Consider the following 8,801-nt stretch of genomic DNA (forward strand, 5'->3'; position numbering starts at 1 on the left):
AGGTCAGTGGACTTCTAATTTTTGTGAGAATTTTATTTATTCTCGAAGTTAGAAAAGTAGTTTATATCTAAAAACATGGGTAAACTAAAATAGTTGTCACTCAATTATGAGTAATTATTTTGATCATTCAACTATGAAAAGTTATAAAATAGTTACTCAATTATTAATTTTTTTTCTTTTTTGGTCACCTAGTTAATGGTGGTAGCTTTTAAATTAGAATAATAGCAACTTTAACCCTCAACATTTATACATTTTGTTAATTTAGTCTTGATTCTAAAAAATCTAACCTTCAACAATTACATATTGTGCAATTTGGTCCCTTTTTTTCAGTCTTGCTTTTATTAATGACCCTTTCACCTAAAAAGCTAAAAAAAATAAATTTCTTAGCTAAAATTGATTAAAAATATACCAAAAAAAAAAACAAAAATACTCAAAATCCAATATAATAATTTTCTTCTTTTTCTCGTTCTTTTAAAATTAACCTTCAATGTGTTTAAAATTAATCTTCAAATTCTAAAATAATTTTATTGGAAATCCAAGCTTTTATTGCTAGCGGTGTTCAATATGTTGGTTGAATTAACTTCCACTAATCAAATTAACCTAAGTTCTAATTAATTTTCTAAAGATACTTTAGTCATAAAATATAATTCAAAATACTTTTTTTTGTTTAGTGATTGTAAACAATCTTCTCAAGATTTTATGTTCAGTGACCGGTCCAATACTTGTGAAGTAGTTCTTGCATTTTCTCATTAACAGTGGCTAGGTTTGAGAATATCAATATTTCATGATAATATCAAGGGAGAATAGCTTGACATAGTAAATTTATAGTGGTTCAACCCCAATGGTCTATCTTCATTGCCTTAATTTTTCACCACTAAGGATTTCTTAATTCATTACTAGAATTTGATACCTTTTCTTTTAAAGAGAAGGTATAACATTTACAACAATATTTTTTTCTTAAGGCTTAGAAAGAATCTTTTCTCCTAACTTTTATGGCTAAACTAGAACCTTTTTTTAATTTTTATGGCTCAATTAAAACCATCTCAATCTATAATTAGTGATATGAAACAAAGTAAACAAAGAGGCCTCTATAAGGTGTGTGTTTACAAAAAAATTAAGCTCCCCAAGAAATGAAAATGAGAGTGATAAAAGATCTAATAATAAGCTCCTAGATATATGTACAATAGAAAATGAAAGAATAAAGAATTTGAAGCTTTTCACTTGACTTAGATGCTTGGATGTTCAACTCTTATATCTTGATGTGTCTTTGACTTATATTTATATCAAAGAATGAGTTTGTGGACGTTTTTAGTCGTTGGGGATGAGTTCTAGCGGTTATAAGCATTGAATTCGGGCTTAAAAACTATCCCTACAACGTATGCCTTGAGATTTGGTTGAAAAATAACAGTTATACAGCCATTGACAGGCTTGTCTCTAGATATGCAGCCTTGAAAGCAAAATTTTGCATTAAAACTTTCATAATCTTATGTTTCGAGACTTGACTATCAAAGTGTCTTAAAACATTCTAAACATCTTAGAACACTTTGGTATTGACTCAAAAACATTTGGTAAGGATGAAACACATTTAAAATATGTTTTTGAGTATTTTTCAAGTCTTTGAAAATGCAAAAAGTTTTCAACCATATCTTCATTGAATAACTTAGGAAATATAATATATGTTTTCAATTCTTTATGTTGGGTTAGGATTCTAGGAGCACACATTTGAATAACGAATAGCATATAGGAATAGCTATGCAATGGGAATGAAACAAAGAGGTAATAGGTATTACGTTATTTTCTTAATTAAATGAAATAGACATATAATGGTATACCATTGTTTGATTAGATAAATAATATCACGTAATAGGTTAAAAATAGACTAAAAATAACTATTTTAACCTTTAGATTAAAAATAATATTTTATTTACATTATTAATACCTTATATATTTTATAGATACATTAAATGTTATATTTGATTTATTAAAAGTATATTTTTAATTTAATACAAATATTAATTCCAAAAACAACATTAAAAATATTACTTGGTAAATATTTAAATTTTAATATTTTATATTTGAAAATATTTAATAGGCATGTTTATGGCTAATCTAGTTAGTGGTAGTGTGATTCCAAAAAAACTTGTTATGCCCAAGAAAGGAAGTAATAGAGAATGAATAGACCATTCGTTTCAGCCAAATGTGCTGTCACGGTGACTTCTCTTTGTGTCCTCAACCTATAAATTATTCTTGAAATGAAGTTCCCTCATCCAACTTCATCACTCGACTCATGTATGAGATCGATTGAGATGTAATTAATAAGCTATGCGGTCCACGTATTTTAAAGAGTTTTTTTTTTAAATAAATTTATCCAACATTAAATTATTTATTTGAATCTAAAGATCCAAATGATACAAGGTTTGTGGAATGGGTTCACTTTTTAATCGGGTTAGACGGTCGATAATTTTTTCTAAATTAGAGTCTCAACTCGGTCCAAATTCAATAAGTTAATATTCATATCTTGAAATCCAATCCAAATAAAAGTTTATACGGATGTTATAATTTCTAATAGTCTAAAGGCATGACACCGAACTAAATATGAATTTAGTGCTTAACATTTACACCTTATGTCAATTTAATTTTTATTTTGTAGTTAAATTTGACCACTAATACTTTAAAAAGAGACAAATCGTTTTTTAATGGAAACAATGTTGTCGTGGCAATCCATGTACACTTCATGCTGACTATATCACGTCAACAAACAATTTAAAGATTATAAAAAGATCCAAAAAGATTAGCATGAAGTACTTGTAGATTGTCATGCAATGTACCATGTTTAAAAACTTACGTTTTAGTCAATATTTTCGTTAAAAGAACAGCAATTTTACTCGTTTTAAGAGGTTGACGGTCATTTAATTTTTTATAAAAGGTTGAGACCAAATTTAGCTCAATCAAAAAAGAAGAAAAACCAAATTAATAAAATTTTTAACATTAAAGACTAAATTTGTAATTATGCAAAAAAAAAAAAAGGTTGGTTTTATAGCCGTCGGGCATCAACCATCAACTTTTCCACTCGCAATATCCGCTAAGAGGTTTGTTTATTCGATTTATCAATTACAAGCTCTTTTATCCGCTAATGGCCTAACATCTCATTTGTTTGTTCGATCTAAGATGAAGAGATGTTGTTTCCTTTTTCTTTTATTGTTATTATTTTCATTTTTTTTATCAAAATGTTTAGGTTTGGATGTAGTTCAGTGTACTTGTGAGTAGGATTTTTAATGGTCATTTTTATTATTTTAAATGCTTCTTTTATATTTGTTTATTTATTGTGAGTTGAATTTTGGACAATTTCATGGGAGAGTAATATATACATTTTCGATATGAAAGTATTTGTTATCATATGTTTTTCTTAATTTACATATTCGTTTATTTCGTACCACATTATAGTCTCATTCAATTAGTACTTAAAACAAATTCTTTTTTTTGCATGTCATTAGGTTAAGATCAAAAGCCCGCTCAAAAAGTGAGAGAGTTTAAGTAATAATATAGATCCGAAAAATGAGCTTAAACAAAAAGTAAGGTCCATTTTCTAAATGGGTTGGGTCTTGAGTAAGTTTTTATTGTTCAGGCCTAGCTCGAATTTGCAAAAAATACTGTTATTATTTTTTATTGTTTTGTTACCACTACAGCAAAACAGGTTTTTAACGACGTCTAAAATTATTTGCGGCGTTTTTATAGAACATGACCTTTAGCGGCGCTTTTCCCACAAACACCGTTATAAAACATGACCTTTACGGGTTTTTCCCACAAACACCGCTATAAAATATGACCTTTAGCGAAAATATTAAAAGAGTATAAATAGCAAAATTACGTTAAAAAAGAAAAGAGTATAAACAAAACCTCTTCGATAAAAGATTATATCTATGAGATGCATGATGCACGAAAAAGGGAAGAAACGTCAATGTCTAAGAATTTAAGAGGTGCAAAACTGGAACCAAATCAAGTTGACATAAAAGATGAACAAAAATACTGTATGAAGACACTTAGGGGGAAATCAAATGTGTAATGAGACCAAAATCAGACCTAACTAAACAAGCTTAACAATAACAATGCCACAACCAGACCAAAATCATCAGCAAAGAATGCCGAATACTTTTACTTTTCTTATTAGTACAAAATGAAACATCAATTTGAAAAAGAAAATGTCAGTTGATAAGGAAACATGTAGAAAGCAGGAAGAACCCAAATTTTAGTTTCTTTGATAAGCCCAAAGGACAATTAATTCAAACAAGTTCAAATTGATTTTTAGTAGCTTCATTTTCTATTTGTGCTTTTCGCTTCGGAAAATTATACAAATCCTAGATCATTAAATCCTACAGTCCCAAAAGAAAACAAAGAGCCCAGAAAGGGAGAAAAGAAATCTAGGCTAGAAAACCTATGGGTCAATCTTGATTTTCCTTTACATTTCCCGGAATTTCTCAACCAAAAAGACTTTTCGTATTTATGAAATTCTCTCACCAGCCATTTTCGTTTCCATCCTAAGTTAATAAAACATAATTAAAATTTTTTTAATAAACTCACACTTATCTCTTTCTACCATTAAAATCATACATAAGATATTTTTGTGAGGGAAAAAAAAACTAACTTCAAGAAATTAAAGAAACTGTGAAAGGGGGTTTAAGAGGCAAAAGCTCACAATGGGTTTTGATGAATAAATCCGTCGCTGGCCATTTTATTCTGAGAAATTTCTTGCTGGTTGACAATACGCAGAAGAGAATTATGTTCCGAAGTAGGGGAGAAATTGTTAGGATTTTGGGGTAGGGGAGAAATAATTTGTAGCGACCATTTTATTCTGAGAAATTTCTTGCTGGTTGATAATACGCAGAAGAGAATTATGTTCCGAAGTAGGGGAGAAATTGTTAGGATTTTGGGGTAGGGGAGAAATAATTTGGGGAAAATAAAATGGGGGAAAAAATAGGGTTGGGGGTAACTGATTTGGGGGAAATGAATTGGGGGAAACAGGGGAAGGGTTCTGGCGAAATTATTTATGCATTTTGCTGCTAACAAAATGATGCCGTTTTGTAAAAAATAAATACATATTCACGGCGTTTGGACCAAAAACATTATTATTGGTCAATTTTTTTTGTAGGGAGTAAAATGACGTCGTTTTGTTTAAAATAAAATAATTTTTTGCATAAAAATATCGCTATTGCTTATTTTTTACGGCGCTTTTCTCATAAACACTGCTAATGCTTGATTTCTTTACAATTTTTATATTGAATTATTATATCTTTCATATCATTTATGAATAAATATTTTTTTAAATTTAAGTAATATTTAAAAGAATTAGATAAATTTTGAAATTTTTATATAATTTCGTATGTAAGAAAACAAAAACAGAACATTTCAAAATATGAAAAAAAAAAACTTTTTAAAAAAATTTCTCTTTTGTAATTATATATTCTTTTATTATTTTAGGAAATTTAAATAACTTTTTCAATTTACTAATTAATTTTGTTTCTCTAGAGATGCATGGGTTAGCAATTTTTTTAATTTTAATATATATAAAGTTTATCTATTATCTCTTAAATAATTTAAACTATAATAATAATTTTAATATATATAAAGTTAATATTATCTCTTTTACAATTATATAAGAAATTATTTAATATATAAATTAAAAAAATCAGCCATATACCCAAAAAATTAAATTTATTTTAAATAATAGTATTTTAATTTTTTTCATTTTTAACATATATTTTTCTATGTTTTTACTTTCGAATTTTTTCTATGTGTCATTAATTTTTCTGAAGATTTTTAATATTAAATTAAAAACAAATTGTATTTTAATTAATATAAAGAAACTAGTTAAATAATAAATAGAAGAGGATGAAAGAGTGTATGAGTTGTCGAAAAGAATACATGATGGCCACTTGGATGATGGGTGAGAAGACAGGGAGCAAAATGACGTCGTTTTGTTAAAAATAAAATGATTTTAATGCATTTACATAGTTCCCTATCTCATAATCACATTCGGCCAAAACACACATATATATATTCGAATACTTCATGATGTGCCAATTATAAAAAAATAATTTTTGATTTATTTGATATTTTTGCTTATGATTTATGTGACTATATATATGTTCGTTTTAAAATATGGAATAATTCATAAAGAGTTTATGTTAGCTTTATGATTTAAAATTTGATTGATTTAAGAGACTTGTTTATGTGTACTTGTAAATTGTTCGGGTGTGTGCTTCATTTAGTAATGCCTCATAACCCTATTCCGGCGACGAATACGGGTTAGGGGTGCTACATTTTATTGGTATCAAAGCTATGGTTTAGTCGGTTCACTACCATAGCATATGTGAGTCTAGCTATACATGACATATTTTATATTGCGATAGTATGATGACTTCTGACATCTGAAAATGTGTTTTCGTATAGTAATGGATCCCGATCGAGCCGTAGCTGATTATGTTGAGAGTATAGTGCCTACTCCAGCGCAAGGGACAACGCCGGTTGATTCTCGACCAACTTCGAGTAACCAGGAGGGAGAGGCTAGATAAGCCTTTTACCAAATGATGAACGACTGGTTTACTCAATATATCCGGTTGTACAATAACTTCCACCCCCGACTAATCCATCTTCGATACCTGTTATACCTCAAGTGAGTGATTCGTTGAGATTGCTTAAGCCTCTTGTTGATAAAATCAGAAAACACGGGCTGAAGAGTTCAGAGCCACTAACGATGATGGTGCTGAACGAGCTGAATTCTATCTCGATAATACTATTGGAGTGTTTAACGAGTTATCTTGCACCCCTGGCGAGTGCTTAAAATGTGCCATATCTTTGCTATGAGACACTGCATATCACTGGTGGAATACACTAGTATCGGTGGTTCCGTAAGAAATACACCAGCCAGAGATTCATTGATCAGAAACGAAAGGAATTTCTTGAATTGAAACAGGGTCGGATGATAATGACAGAGTATGTGCGAAAATTTGTGAGACTTAGTCGATATGCCCAAGAATATGTTTCGACTGAACCTATAATGTTTAAAAGACTTGAAGATGGGCTGAACGAAGACATTAAATTGTTAGTTGGCATACTTGAGATAAAAGAGTTCGTAGTACTTGTTGAGCGAGCTTGCAAAGTCAAAGAGCTTGGGAAAGACAAAAAAGAAAAGCTGACTCTGAAGCTAGAGATTCACGTAAGAGACCATTTAGTAAGTCATTCTAGTCGACATCAAAGAAGTTTCGAGATAATGCTAGCCGTTCAAAGGCTACTGCGGGGTATTATAGACGAGATCAGGATGGACCACCTGTGAGTTCGAGAGCTACCTCAGTAGCTAGTGTGGGTAATGTTAGATCAAATCAACCCGAGTGTAAACATTGTGGTAAACGACATCCCGTCAGTTGCAGATTGCATGATCGGACTTGCTTTAAATGTGGATCAATGGATCATTATATTCGTGAGTGCCCAGAGTTGGCGGAGCAAAATCCGGTACAGAAGATGAGATCGGGTAACACTGTAGCTCGGGGTAGACCACCCAGAAATATGGGTAATGTGAGTGGTAATCCGAGGCTCGTGCACCTGTTAGAGCCTATGCTATTTGCACACGCAAGGAGGCCTCATCCCCATATGTTATTACTGGTATTTTCACTCTCTATGATACTAGTGTTGTTGAATTGATTGATCCTGGTTCGACTCATTCTTATATGTGTAAGACTTTAGTATCCAGTAAGACTTTGTCTGTAGAGTCTACTGAGTTTGTGATTAAAGTATCAAACCCCTTAGGCCGGTGTGTTTTGGTTGATAAAGTGTGCAAGAATTGTGCATTGATGATTCGAGATTCATGTTTTTCGGCTGATTTGATGTTGTTACCTTCGACGGGTTTGATATAATTCTGGGTATAGATTGGTTAACTCTGTATGATGCTATTGTGAACTGCAAATGGAAGACTATTGATTTACGGTATCAAAAGGATGAGATTATTCTAATTGAATCCAATGATCTGAATGGTTCACTAGCAGTGATATCTTCGATGTTAGCTCAAAAATATGTAAAAAAAAGGTTGCGAAGCTTACTTTGCATATGTGCTTAATAGTAAAATAACCGAAAGAAAGATTGAATCAGTACTTGTTGTGTGCGAGTATCTGGATGTGTTTCCTGAAGAATTACTGGGTTTGCCACCTATTCGAGAAGTTGAATTTGGTATTGAATTAGTGCCGGGGACGTCTCCGATATCGATAGCTCCGTACAGAATGACACTTACGGAATTAAAAGAATTGAAAGCTTATTTGCAAGAGTTGACAGATAGAGGTTTCGGGCGATCGAGTTTCTCTCTCTGGGGTGCACTAGTTTTGTTTGCTAAAAAGAAAGACAGAACTATGAGAATGTGTATCGACTACAGACAGCTCAATAAAGTGACTATAAAGAATAAGTATCCTTTACCACAGATTAATGATTTGTTCGATCAGTTGAAAGGGGCTACTGTATTTTCGAAGATAGATCTGAGATCAGGCTACTATCAGTTGCGAGTTAAAGACTCCGATGTGTCAAAAACTGCTTCCCGAACGAGGTACAGACACTATGAGTTTTTTGTAACACCCCTAACCCGTATCCGTCGCCGAATTAGGGTTACGAGGCATTACCGAACAAATACAACCATTTTTAAAACCAACTGATCACAAACATGAAAATTAAATCATTTTCGCATAGCTATTTATAATTTACAATCAACATCTAACCAACATCGTACTCAAACCTATACATGCCATAAGATTAAGTTCAAATAT

The 8,801-nt window shown here is 31.1% G+C and overlaps 1 long non-coding RNA gene across 1 annotated transcript; it reads right to left on the reverse strand.

The window, feature by feature from the left end:
- Window positions 1-3,887: 3,887 nt before the first annotated feature.
- LOC107909602 (uncharacterized) lies at window positions 3,888-5,031 on the reverse strand. Its single transcript, XR_001687283.2, has 2 exons — window positions 4,694-5,031; window positions 3,888-4,535 (listed from the first exon to the last, which is right to left on the reverse strand). It is a non-coding gene; the product is annotated as an uncharacterized lncRNA (long non-coding RNA).
- Window positions 5,032-8,801: the final 3,770 nt, after the last annotated feature.

This window comes from Gossypium hirsutum, chromosome D02 (assembly GCF_007990345.1).
Source record: "Gossypium hirsutum isolate 1008001.06 chromosome D02, Gossypium_hirsutum_v2.1, whole genome shotgun sequence".
NCBI classification, from domain to species: Eukaryota; Viridiplantae; Streptophyta; class Magnoliopsida; order Malvales; family Malvaceae; genus Gossypium; species Gossypium hirsutum.